This window comes from Amblyraja radiata, chromosome 5, assembly GCF_010909765.2.
Source record: "Amblyraja radiata isolate CabotCenter1 chromosome 5, sAmbRad1.1.pri, whole genome shotgun sequence".
In the NCBI taxonomy this organism is placed as follows: Eukaryota; Metazoa; Chordata; class Chondrichthyes; order Rajiformes; family Rajidae; genus Amblyraja; species Amblyraja radiata.
In genome coordinates, this window is record NC_045960.1 from 41,920,413 (window position 1) to 41,935,200 (window position 14,788).

Genomic DNA, 14,788 nt, shown 5'->3' on the forward strand with positions numbered 1-14,788 from the left:
CTGATTGCAGCTGCATGTAATGGCTGAGACCACAATCCCACAGATCTTTGAACTTGAAAGACTAATGAGTTCAATATGTAACTGAATGAATTGGAAGTATTTGGTCAATTGGAATTAGATATACACTGATTTCCTAGGATCTTGGAGCCTACCACATAAATGAAAGTATTTCAAAACAAAAATATTTACTTAGAGTCATAGTCATAGAGCCATTCAATATGAATCAGACCCTTCGGCCCAACCGACCAACATGTCTCATCTACACTAGTCCCACATGCCTGTGTTTGGCCCATATCCCTATAAATCTATCCCATCCATGTACCTGTCTAACTGTTTCTTAAACATTGCAATAGTTCCTGTCTCAACTAACGCTTCAGGCTGCTTGAATACACCCACCACCCTTTGTGTAAAAAAGTTACCCCTCAGGTACCTATTAAATCTTGTTCCCCTCACCTATGCCCTCTGCAAAACTGCCTCCTGCAAAACTGATTCACTGAACAAATTGTTGAAAGAGGTTTGTTCGCATGGCTTACTGGAGGATACTCAAACATCAGTTTGAGTATCCTCCACTTCTGAATGCAAATGTGTACAATTAAGTACAAATGTCTTGAATTGTGAAGAAAAATCAAAAATATATGTAGATGCAACTTTAAGGTCTGAGAATCATTATGTCATTAGTTCTGTGTTGCATAATTAGAAACAGCATGTTATTGGGGAGTTAGAAACCATTCCTTATCTACTCCATCTGGTAAGGAGGAAAGGATGAAATGATGCATATGTGGAAGGATCAGTGAGACAAACTTTGATTTTAATCCTTGGTGATGTAGAAAACAGCTTTTGAGATGCTTCAATTATAGCATTCTTATTCACGCGGGCACCTTTTGCTTCAAAAGTCTGACACTCTGAATTTCAAGAAGGAAACTAGATTCCTCTGAGCCCAAAGAGCTAATTAGGAAACACTAACTTGTTTCTCTGATCGCAAGCATGTTTTTCCAGTGAAATTTATTAAACTCATTAATCCACTCCAATGAAGTGTTGCTTAAGAAATGCAGCTTGAAAGCATTCTGAAAATGTCTTCCAGATCCTCATCACAACTTTCTTTTTGAAGCTTGCCCATTATACAGAGTATCACATGGCAGATTAGGACCCTGTACTTGACAGGGGATCTGAAATAAATCCCGTGTAGTCATTTTAGTGACATTTCAAATTTGTCTTTCTGCTTGAAATTTTAATAAAACACAATTGTTTGATTGTTGAAGTCATTTGGAAATAAAATTAGGTACACTGCAATTGATTTTTTGACATTGAGTCTCCCTGGATTTTTAAACTGATGTTACACTGCAGTATATTTTTATTGCTTATAAATTGTTAATGTTGTATGTATTAACTCACACATTTCCTATTTCTTCTGCATTGAATCTCACTGCGGGAACAAAATAAAAGTATTTTCAGAATTCCGGCACCGATCACCAAGCATTATTGAACAAAATGTCATTGTGAGCCAGAAATGAAATGTTACATAGAGTTGACCATGAACTCATTAAATTCTGTTTGCCCACAGTCCGGGTGTTTAATTTAAGATTTGAAAATATCTCCCAGATCAAAAGAGCTTTACGAACATGCTCTTTATGGTTTTAACAGAGATTATTGAAAGCCCTTTGCACTGACACTAAGGACTGAATGGTGTGTACATTTCCTGACAAAACAAGACATTTACAACAGTAACATTTGTAGTAATAATGTTATTAAGATAGATTGATAAAAGATATGAGATAGCCCATGAGCATGTTTGTATAAACCATTGGGAAGCCATTGTGAGTATCGCCCTCATGGCAAAAGCAACTCTCCTGGGGCCACAATGCAGATTGTATCATCAAGAGGTACAGAGATGTAAAATTCACCATGTAACAAAACCAATACAAATATAAAGAGCAGTATCAACCACTATAGTTTAGTTTTAGTTTAGAGACAGCACCAAAACAGGCCCTTTGGCCCACCAAGTCCCTGCCGACCGGCAATCCCTGTACACTAGCACTATCTTACACACATTAGGGACTATGTACAATTTTCACCAAAGCCAATTCACCTTTAAACCTGTACATCTTTGGAATGTGGGAGGAAACTAGAGCTCCCAGAGAAAACCCACGTGGTGCATGGGGAGAACATACAAACCTCATACAGGCAGCACGCTTAGTCAGGATCGAACCCGGGTCTCTGATCCCGCAGGGCAGCTACTCTACTGCTGCGCCACCCTGCCACTATGATTGGCATTTTATAAATTTCATAATAGCCTTCAGCATCAACTAAGAAAAATTTACGAAGTTCCTTCAACAGCCCCACCAGAAACACAGCGCAGACTAACTCCAACAAGGATATATTCATATATATATATTCAGTCTGAAGAAGGGTTTTGACCCGAAACATTGCCTATTTCCTTCGCTCCATAGATGCTGCCTCACCCGCTGAGTTTCTCCAGCATTTTTGTCTACCTTCAATTTTCCAGCATCTGCAGCTCCTTCTTAAACAAGGATATATTAACCCTTTTCTCAATCTCTCTCAATACATTCCATCGTCTCACCTCCAACGAGCTCCCATTGGAATGGAGTTAATGTACGGGATGAACAGGATATTGTTCAGCCTTTGCCAACCCTGTTTCAGCCATTGATCTGCAGCATTTAGTCAGTGCAGAATACCTATATACACTCAGAGGGTGAGCTCCAAGCTTTTACTCATTTCTTCTCCCAAACATATGGGAAATTGGGCCATACATAATAGTGGCATCGCACACAGATAGGGCGGTGTAGAAGGCTTTTGGCACATTATGTTACAGTTGTACAAGACATTCATGAGACTGCTGTCGGAATACTAAGTGCAATTTTGATCACTCTACTGTAGGAAAGATGCTAATATGCTAAAAAAAAAAGTGCAGAGCAGATGTACAAGGATGTGGCCAGGATGCGAGCTACAGGAAGAGCTTGGGCAGGCTAGGAGGAAGTAACTGAGGCAGGTGCAATAACAATATATAAAACAATACACAAGACGCTGGAGTGCCTGTTTCTGCCCTGTTTCTTTAATGTAAACTCTAAAGTAAACTAAAATAAATATAGTAGGCAGACACAAAATGCTGGAGTAACTCAGCGGGACAGGCAGCATCTCTGGAGAGAAGGAATGGGTGATGTTTTGGGTCGAGACTCTTCTTCAGACAAAAAAGGCATTTTGGACAGGTAAATATACAGGAAATATCAAATGCTGGCAAGTGGGACTGGCTTGGATAGTGATATTCATCAGCATAGGCCTGTTTTGATTTGATCAGTCCATTTTCTGCAGTGCACATCTCTATGACTCTATGACTCAACAATTAATTGTAATCCCTGGCCAAAAACTGGTAATGAAGCATCTGGGAAGGCAACAGACACTTCAGGTCTTCCCAAATAAGAGACTCAGAATGCTGTTGAGATTCAGAATACAGCCCACTTTATGATTTGAATTTATCTTATTCGATGTAATTGTATTTTTTAGATAGTTTCAATCAGTGAAAGGAGAGCCTCACATTACTAACCATCCACGCTGACAAATACCACCTGGGGTAGAGTCTGCAGGTCGCACATTGACCTCATCAGCCATGTCAGAATCTCAAGAGCTGAAATGTAGGTGAGTATCTATTACCTTGAAGCCGATCTAAAAAGAGGACATGGCAAATGATAGATAATATTTCATGATGGGGCCAGCAAAATATTGGATATTCTGATATATGTGGCATTCAGATTTTCAAATCAGATTTCAAGGGATAAGATATATATGCATTTAGATGCACAGAGGCTGATTAAGGATAGTCAGCATGGTTTTGTGCATGGGATATCTTACGAATCTGGTTGAGTTTTGAAGAATTTCAAGAAGAATTGAAGAAGTTATCAAAAAGGTTGTTGTGGTCAAAGCCATAGACATTGTCTCAGACTCAGACCCTACTGCTTTCCGTATAGATTTACATTCCTCATGTGATGCATCCACCAGCCGCTGCAGTTTCCTCCACATTCCAATGGCATGCATATAGGTTGCACATTGTATATGTTAGGGTTGCCAAAAAAATCAACAGGGATTGATGAGTATGTGAGCAGGTAGAACATGCGGGGTTCAGGAGAAGAGTGATAGCGGGGCTGATGAAATTATCTGTCTGGGAGCCAGCAGGGACCTAATAGGCCTCTCTTCTGTATTTTCATAATTCAATGTAATTTGCCTGTAATAAATGAAAGAGAGATTGCCCTACACAAAATCAAGTCAAATCAACTTTATTTGTCACATGTACATACAAGATGAACAGTGAAATGAAAGTGACAATGCCTGCGGGATTGTGCAAAACAACAGAACAACAAAACAACAGAAAAACAGAACCAGTATTTACATTTTAAAAAAAGACACAACAGTAAATGAGTCCCCGGTGAGATTAGAGTTTACGGTCCTGATGGCCTGTGGGAAGAAACTCCATCTCATCCTCTCTGTTTTTGCAGCGTGAATGCAGAGGCGCTTGCCTGACCGTAGCAGCTGCAACAGTCCGATGCTGGGGTGGGAGGGATCCTTCATTATCTTGCTGGCTCTGGATCTGCACCTCCTGGTGTATAGGACCTGCAGGGTGGTAAAGGCGCTGCCTTATCTTACTCACCAGTGCGGCAGTGTGTGTTGTCCATGTCAGATCCTCCGTGATGTGGTCTCCCAGGTATTTAAAGCTGCTCACCCTACCCACAGTAGTCCCATTTATCCCCAGTGGCGTGTACGTGGTGTGGCGTCCACAATCAGCTCCTTAGTTTTAGTGACACTCAAGAGGAGGCTGTTGTCGTGACACCAGAGTGCCAGGTCAGCCACCTCCTCCAGGTAGGCCTTCTCATCGTTATCGTAGATCAGGTCCACCACCACAGTGTCATCAGCAAACTTGATGGAGTTGAAGCTGAACCTGGCCACACAGTCATGTGTTTACAGGGAGTACAGTAGGGGGGCTGCGGATGCGACCCTGGGGTGATCCTATGTTCAGGGTGAGGGGATTGGATGTATGTCTCCCCATCTTGACCACCTGGGGCCTGGCGGTGGGAAACTCCAGGACCCAGGCACACAGGGGAGTGTTCAGCCCCAGTTCCAGCAACTTCTCAGCAAGTCTGGTGGGGACTATGGTATTGAAAGCTGAACTGAAATCAATGAACAGCATTCTCACATTGCCCCCCTTCTGGCTGTCAAGGTGAGAAATAGCAGTGTGTAGAACCTGGGAGACCGCATCATCCATGGATCTGTTCGGACGGTATGAGAACTGCAGCGGGTCCATGGTGCGAGGGAGGAAGGCACAGATATAGTTCTTGATCAGTTTCTCGAAGCATGACTACCGAAGTGAGGGCCACTGGTCCGTAGTCATTCAAGCAGGCTGGAGAGGCATTGTTAGGCACTGGTACAATGGTGGATCTCTTGAACCAGGCAGGAACCACGGACTTGGCCAGGGAGAGGTTGAATATTGTGGTGAGCACTGGAGCTAGCTGATTAGCACAAGACTTTAGTTCTCGCCCGGAAATACCATCTGGGCCTACAGCTTTCCTTGTGTTCACATGCATCAGAGCCCTCCTCAAGTCGTGCTCGGACACCGAGAATATGTGCATATCCCCAGCGGTGGTCCTCCCTCCAGCCTCGCTATCCAGCGCGCTGGCGGTGTTGTTGTTAACCGGCGAGCTAGGGGTGATGTTGCCCGCCTTAAATTGTGCGTAAAAAGAGTTCATGTCACCAGCTAAGGAGGTGCCGGCACTCCCGGTTGAGGGGGGCTGCTCTGGTAGTTAGTTCTAGTCCGTAGCCTCTGCCAAAGGTGTCTGGTGTCCCGCTGCTCCATCTGCGACTCCATCCTGTCGCTGTACCTCTTTTTTGCGTCCTTCACCGCCCTTCGCAGTCTGTAGGACTCTGCCTTGTAGTCGTCCATATTTCTGGATGCCAGGCCTGAGTTGTAAGCAGCGGTGCGAGCATTTAAGGCAACGCGAATGGACCTGTCCACCCAGGGTTGTTGATTAGGAAAGATGCTAACCCTTACCGTGGGGACAATGTTGTCGGCTATTGTTGCTATTAAGTTGTCAATAGCTACTCGAGAAGGAGAGTTGCCTGGAAATCAGCTTTCACACATTTTTGTTATGCTAAACGAGTGTCGTACTTTTTCAGTTAGGTTTAGTTTAGAGATACAGGAAGGAAACAGGCCCTTTGTCCCACCGAGCCCGCATCAACCAGAGATCCCCGCACACTATCACTGCCCTACACGCACTAGGGAATTAACATACAAACCTGTATCTCTTTAGAGTGTGGGAGGAAACCAGAGCACGCAGAGGAAACCCACGCAGGTCATGGGGAGAACGTACAAACCCCGTTTCAGACAACACCTGTGGTCAGGATCAAATCCAGGTGCCTGGTGAAGTCAGGCTGCAACTCTATTACTGCAGCACTGTTCCATCCCAGCATACTTGATTAAAATGACAAAAATAACATTAATTTAAGACATCCTTACTTGAAGAAATTGCTATTGTGGTTTTCCCTCACTTACACAGGCTACCTATTCACATGCAGTAGCAGTTAGCTTTCCCATCGTTTTGCAACTCTGCTGGGAGCAGGAACATGCACTCTCCATGGCAGACAAGCAAAAGCTGGGACATGGATTTGGTAGAGGGAAGGGTTTGGGAAGAAATGGAGGGAAATTGAGGGGAGGGTGTAAATCGAGATGGAGGAGGGTGGAGGGTTAAAAGAATGATGTGTGCCCTCTCAATGTGGAAAGACTAGATTTGGGCCTCTGCCACGGTTGGGTCATTGCCTTTACAAGCTACAGAACTGGTCACTGCAGGATTTGCACTGAGATGCATATTTACGGAGCCACTGTGCTCTTTTTCAAATTGCCTGTGTGCAAAAGGGCAGCTCGTGGGAGTTCAGTGCTTATAAAATCAATGCATCAGCAGAGATCTTTTCAATCACAAGTGACTCTCGACTTGCTTCATGATTTGCTCATTGCTTAACTTTGAAAGAAAACAAAGGTCGCAGATCATAATCTTTCTGTTCGATTTCTGCTGATTATATCGGCACGTGCACAACATACGAAGAGAGAACCACACGCGGGTTAGGTTGGATCGTGGCTGGAAGTGTTGGGACCAATTTTCCAATGGTGGAGAATTTCAACTGGAATGCCTCAAATCATGCACATGGTGCTTTTACATCTGACTTGCTCTTCAAAAGGTACAATCTTTTTCTTAATCCAGTTATTAAGCTGATACATTTACATTAAACCTTCACATCATTAGGATGCCCTGAAGCATTTAAAATCAATTGCTTAGGCTCTATAAAGGAATGCAATAACCAATTTACTCACGGTTAATAGAACACCTCTGAACTGCTACTTCCAATGCAACACCTGATGTTTCAAACAAGAATAATTTACACAATATTTGAGTTCACACCATTGCCATGTATGTGTTGTATGCGATGGCTGATGGGGTGAAAGGTAAGGACTAGAGGGCTTTGTCCCTGTTACGACTAGGGGGGGAGGGAGCAAAGGCAGAACTGCGGAGCAACCAGGAGACATGAGTGAGGGACTCATTTATGATGCAAGAGGGGAACCCCCATTCCTTAAAGAATGTGGACATCTTGGGTGTCCTGGTATGGGACACCTCATCTTTGGTGTGGATGTGGCGTAGACGGAGGAATTGGGAGTAGGGGATAGAGACTTTGCAGGAAGCAGGGTGGCAAGAAGTGTAGTCTAGATATTTGTGGGTCAGTAGATTTATAATAAGATGTCAGTCGATAGTCTAACTCTTGTGATGGAAACAGTGAGATCAAGAAAGGTGAGGGAGATGTCCAAGATGGTCCAAGTGAATTTGAGTGCAGGATGGAAATTGGTGGTGAAATTAATGAAGTCCATGAGTTCTGCACGTCCCTGCAGCCAACAATGGACCATTGTGGGCTCCATATTTCCTTGATTATTTGTGGGTTTGCATTCCTTCCATTCATTTGCCCTAAGTACCTTCTATACATTTCCCTTTCCCCTGACTCTCGGTCTGAAGAAGGGTCTTGACCTGAAATATCACCTATTCCTTTTCACCAGAGATGCTGCCTTACCCGCCGAGCTGCTTCAGCTTTTTGTGTCTGACTTCAGTTTAAACTAGCATCTGCAGTTCCTCAACATCTTTAATAACATTTTAGCTAACATTTATGCCTGAGACAGAAACTAAGCCTGTAGTTCCCTCCCTTTTGAATAATGAAGTTGCATTTGTTATTTTCCAATCAAATGGAATCTTCTCCTTAATATCAAGAATTTTGGAAATTTAATATCAATGTATCAGCTAACTCACTGGCCAATCCTTTTGAAGGTGTGAGTCTGATCACTGAGAATAGATTGAAACAAAGAATACATTAAAAGGAGCAAATAAACAAGATGCAGATGGATTGTAACTGTACTGTGATCACAATAGGGATATAGTTAATTGAATTTTAATGCTCAGTATGTATTTATTTATAATTCAAGAATTTTATTGGTAGGATAATACACTTTATATTGGTTTCTGTTTAATATAATACAGAGGCTCTCGGATCTGACTAAAGACATAAGTGTGTTTTTTTTTAGAAAAACAGCTGTGCAACTAATTCATTAGTATACATTACTGTTGACCACCCAGCACCCAGATAGGCATATATGTAAATAATATTGACTGTAAATTGTAAATGGGCCTTGGTATCTTGGTGGTTAAAGATTTGTTACTTTGCTTCATAATTCACTCCCCGTTCGGCCCTTCGAGCCTGCACCACCATTCAATATGAACATGGCTGATCATCTAAAATAGTAAGATTAAACGAGAACTTACCAGTTTGAAGTTTGATCTGTATTTTATGAGGAGTTACGATGAGGGATTACGTGAAGAACCCGCTCAGTGCGCAGGCGCGTCATACTTCCAAGCAGCGGTGTGGAATCACAGATAGACACAGTTATTTTGAAGTAAACATAGTAAAGATAAGGAGATATCAATTTATTAGTTTGATCCATATAATGAGGGTGGGAACGGAGGGCACGTAATCCCTCATCGTAACTCCTCATAAAATACAGATCAAACTTCAAACTGGTAAGTTCTCGTTTAATCTTACTATTTTACTTCGGAGTCACGTGAGTGACTACGTGAAGATTTCAAAGCTCTGTGATTTCAAACCGTGTAACAGTTTAATTTCACTCACTGCCAAAGTTATTGAGGGAGGAAGTGTTATCCTAATGAACCAATGAGTCTATTTGTAGAAAAACACAATGGTATTTTTTAAACAATAACAACAAAGAATTAAGTTGCTCCCCTGGGCTTAAATTAAATATTTGCAGTTCGTAAATCTTTACTGCAAATAAACCAGGTTTTGCCAACGGCTTATTATAAAATTTCTGAACGGTTTTTTCCCTTCCCACCATCCTGCTGTAGCCAGGATGTGGTGTATAGGCATGTCCATTCTTTAGCCGTCGACATGGATGCTGCCCTGGTGGAATAAAATTTGTACATGTTAGTGTTTATCCCAGCAGTTTCTAGCACCTGCTTGAGCCATCTCGCAATGGTTTGGCTCGTACCCCACCATAAGGTTTTTGTGACTGACCCACAAGGCTTTTCATCTCCCTCTAATATTCTGGTTGTGTCTATGTAGGATAGTAGGTAGGTCATGGCACATAACCGTGGTTCTGGTGGGTAAGCCACGACTGGATTAGGTGTTCCTGGTCTGCTCTGTTTGACCAGTCGCTGGATAACGACAGATCTGGTCTGGAGCTGTGATCATGTTGTCCAGTCGCAATAGGTGTAGTGACTGGACCCTCTGAGCGGATACAAGTGCCATCAACCTAAGCGTCTTTAGTGTAGCTTGCTCAAGGCCGGGGGATCTGGCTGGTGGCCATTCCCTGAGATATGTCAGGACCACACTGATATCCCAAATATGGGTATACCTGGGCTTAGGGCTTGATATTGTAAATGCCCTTCATCAGTTTTACCACCAGTGGATGGGATCCCATCGCCTGTTGTCCTGCCGCTGGTTTGAGATAAGCAGAAAGAGCACTCTGCGCTGTGTTGATGGCACTGTAGCTGATCCCTACATCGTGGTGTAGATGGCCAGGAACTCCAGTATGTTGGTGGCTGTAGCTGTTGCGTATGTTGTCAATGTTTCCTGGCAGTACTTCTCCCTTTTTTGATGCTGGTTAAGTACTGCCTCTTGGTGCATGTTCGAAGGGATGCCGACATGGTGGTGATGGTTTGTTTGGACAATCCCAGTTCCAGGTAAGGTCTGTTCAAACTTGCAACCCAGGCGTTTAATTTTCTCATGGCATGGGTGTTTAGCTTACCTGGTAGGTAAGTAGCTGATAGCCAAATATGTCTTTCGACATACCATTGCCAAATCATGTTGACCAATTTGTCGCATGATAATGATTTTATGCCACCCATATGGTTAATATAAGCCATCACCGTAGTATTTATCAATTTGTAACCGAACATGCAAGTGCTGCATATTAGATACATATGCTTTTAAACCATAAAAGGCGGCCAACATCTCTAGATAGTTAATGCCCAGTGTAAGTAGTAATGATGACTCTAGTTTAGTCCATCTACCACTTGTGCTGGATATGGAGTTAGTCGCTCCCCAGCCTTGAGCACTGGCATCTGTTTGAATAACTAAAGTAGGGTTAGTGATAAAGATAGGGCTGAAACTATGCCAAACGTTTTCTGCCCACCACTGTAGCTCTGATATTGCTTCAGTGGGTAAGTTCATGACACGATCATAGTGACCTGTATGTCGTTTTATTGCCCGTACCTTTGCTCTCTGTAAATTTTTTGATAGTGCAAAGGTCCGAATTGTGTAGCCGGAAATGCTGCTACCATTTCCCCAATTACTGCTACTTGTCGAATAGTTGGTCGCTCGTTGACCATTAATTTGTTGCATGATTGTGCTAATTCAACCATTTTTGCCTTTGGCAAGGTAACAGTCATATGGACTGAGTTAATTGTGAAGCCCAGGTAGTCCATGATAGTGGATGGCTTCAACTTAGATTTATCTGGATGTAGGACGAACCCCAGAGTTTCGAGGAGCTGTTTTGTAGCTGATACTGCTGCCACAGCCAATTCCATCGTTTTCCCTACTATGAGAATATCCTCCAGATATGCCATGACAATATGTTTTTGTTTTCTTAGTATTGCCATGGCTGGGTTCAATATTTTGGTGAATAATCTTGGGCTGATGTTCGCCCATAGGGCAGTGCTTTGTACCATCCAGATAAATTTTAGGTATCTGCGATGATCCTTGTATATGGGTACTAGATAGTAAGCAACTTTAAGATAAATGCTTGCCATGAAGTGTCCTTTGGAATTCAGTTGTTTGGCAGTAACATATGTCTCCATTTTGAAATGTATATACTTAACAAATTTGTTTAGTGATGTTAAGTCAATGATGATGCGACAGACACCATCTTTTTTGGTTTTAGTGAATATATTCGATACAATTTCCAAAGGTTCATGTTTGGTCTTTTCGATGACCCCCTTTGTGATAAGTCTCACCAGTTCAGCTTGTCCCTCACGTTTCTCTTTGACGGAGGGAGAAATACCCTTTGGGGCCATTGTTGAACTGGCGGCGTTTTTTCTGACATGAATTGTATTTTATATCCTGTAATGTTGTTGAGTATATACTTGTCACTCGTGACCATACCCCATGCTTCTTTAAACAAGTGTAATCTCCCCCCTGTTAATAAAGCACCCTTATTCTCTATATGCTGGTAGGGACCAGACCCACCTACCTCCATGGTTATTGGCGATTCTGTTTCTTCATTTTCCTGAAGATTTTGTTCTGACATGCTGGCGATGTTGGGGGGAGGCGCATTTTCCAGAGGGTCCACTGCGGGCCCTGATCTGAAAGATCTTTGGGGATAATGTGCGGACCCCAAGCGTTCACCAGTCCCATATTGCGGACGTCGACTGGTGGATGCCGTGGGGTGCTGCCACTTGGGTATCGGAGGTCTTGGTTTGCTCGTCCCGGGGCCTGCCCTCATTAGGCCGAAGGTTTTTGATGCTTCCTGCATCTCCTTCAGTTTTTATTGAAATCTTTCCCAAATAGCAGCGCGTCCGTCTCCGCAGCTGGGGCTTTACACAAGCCAGCAAATTTGGGATTGAGGGCAGGTCTTATGTTTCCCTCTGGAGATTGTTGATCTCAAATTGTGTGGTACACATTAATGCCAGCACATCCTGCTGGCAGGTATCCATCTCCGTGGTCTCCACGGAACGAGCAAAGGCTGTGATGGCTGACGTCAGGAGCCTTAGGATCCGCTGTAGCTTGAGTTCTTGGGTCTGGATGTGTGACCCACATGCCCCCAGATTTGGCTGTTGACACTTTTTACTTTGAGGGCCTCACCGTTTTCTGGTGCTGTGTTGTTTCAGCACCTCAGCGAGCACCTTTTCCAGTAATGGTTGATGCTGGCCGCCATTCTTGGTTCCAGCGGTGCTCCAGCCCGTGGGGTTGCTACAAGCGGTCCATCACACCCAACAGCTCTTCATGTTCCTGCACCCCTGGCATACTCCCGAATTCGTCCGCCTGCCCCTGTTCCAGACCAGCCCAGCCCTGGTCACCAATGCTAGCCTCCAGTAATGAGGGAGCAGAGGGCAGTGCATGAGGCACTGTGGAGGGGGTGCCTGACCTCCCTCCGCGAGAGCGCTCTTTCTGCGCATCTCGCTGGAGCTGCTCCAATTGCTGTTGGATGCAGCTCAGGCGGCTGTCTCTCCTCCATTTAGGTGGAGACATGTCCCCGTCCGACGAATCGGACGCCACCGGCCGGATGCCTGTTCGGATGGCTAGACATCCAGCCCGCAGTTCAGGCACTAGCGGGACTGGGCTCGGCGCGGTGATGGAGATAGCGGGGCGACCGGTAATTGTTCCTACCGCCTGTTGCTGCCCCCCCTGCAATGGAACGCTCCTCCGCTGGAGTCGAGCGGGGGACAGGTTCTTCTGGAGCTTTTGCCTTGTAGATGCGAGAGCGCCCCTCAAGCAGCGCGTCTCGCAGGCATCTGCTCCATGAGCCACTCCAGCGGCTCAGGCGGCTCTCTCTCCCCCCGTGCGGGTGGAGAGACGTCCCGTCCGACATCGGGAACACCTGCCGGATGCCTCTCGAGTGGCTATGCGTCCAGCCCGCTGCTTCAGGTACTAGCGGGCTGGCCTCGGCACGGTGTCGGGGAATTACGGAACACCGGGTAACGCTCCTACCGCCTGTTGCTGCCCCCCTCCCCAACGGGAAAACGGGGGACAGTTTTATCCAGAGCCTTTTTCTCTGCCTGTAAAAAACACAAGCAGAAAAAGGCTCACCTGTAAAAGAAAACCCGACCTCAGGGTACTCACCTGACGGTCCGGTTCATCCTGTAACGGGACAGCCTATCTCCCGTGGCAGCCGCTGTTGCACTGCTGGCGTAATGCCGCGCCTGCGCACTGAGCGGGTTCTTCACGTAGTCACTCACGTGACTCCGAAGTAAAATCAGTACCCCATTCCTGCTTTTACCCCATATCCCTTGATTCCTTTAGCCCTAAGAGTTAAATCTAACTCTCTCTTCAAATATCCAGTGAATTGGCCTCCACTACCTTCTGTGGCAGAGAATTCCACAGATTCACAACTCTCTGGGTAAAAAAGTTTTCCTCATCTCAGTCCTAAATGGCCTACCCCTTATTCTTAAACTGTGACCTCTGGTTCTGGACTCCCCCAACATCGGGAACATTTTTCCTGCATCAAGCCTGTCCAATCCTGGTGCTGTAAGGCAGCAACTCTTCCGTTGTGCCACTGTGCCAGCCCTAAAGTACTCACAATCCATCTCATCATCATTAAAGAATCAAAATCTTCTTGCATAATGGCTTTGAAAATAATTTCTATTCAGTCCACAAGCGTGAACCTAAGCTTCTAGTCGAATGTCACTTATATTCTCCATCCCATTCCCATTCTGACGTCTCTGATTTTAACCTCCAATATCACTACAACAAGGCTCTCTGTCTAAAGTCAAAGTGTCACATCTTCCAACCAGGCATATTACTACCCTCAGGGTTTACCAATTTTAGGTACAACCTCTTTTTTCAAAGATACAGCCGTATCTTTGCCTCAATTTGTTTTGTTTTCAGTATTTTCTGCACCATTTTGTTCCAAATTCCTACTTTGCAAGTAAGTATTGACAAATTTGCTCTGCATCCTAACACAGGTATTCCCTCTGTCCTCACCACCTTCTCCTCTTGGCGACATAAAAGATATTTATTGTCTAAATTTTCCTGTTCAGATGAAAAGCCCTTGATCTGAAACATCCTTTATTTCTCTTTCCCTACTGATACTGAGTACTTCCAGCTTTCTTTCCTTGTGTTATTTTGGCTGTGCTTCAGTTCCACAACACAACCAACATATTTAAAAATGCTTAAAACTTTCTCACCTCTGTGAATCTCTGAAGGACACGCCATCTGGTAGATAATCCAACCTGTGGTTTATCAAACTTTTCCAGCTATTTCAAGGATGGAGCGTATCGATATTAGATTTGACTTTATCTTTTAAAAGCCTGAGTATAAGTAAGAACCCAGGTATGCTAAGATCACTATGAACATTCAATATAAATCCTTGTAATGGAGACAGAACGGGAGCAAGCAAGAGGAAATGTCAAGATGGATACGGGTACATCGAAGGGAGAATATTAACCAGAACCTCTAGAATTTATCAATTACCTTTTGGCAATGTATTATCAGAAGTTCATTTTAAGTGACGCTAGTGAATTAAAAA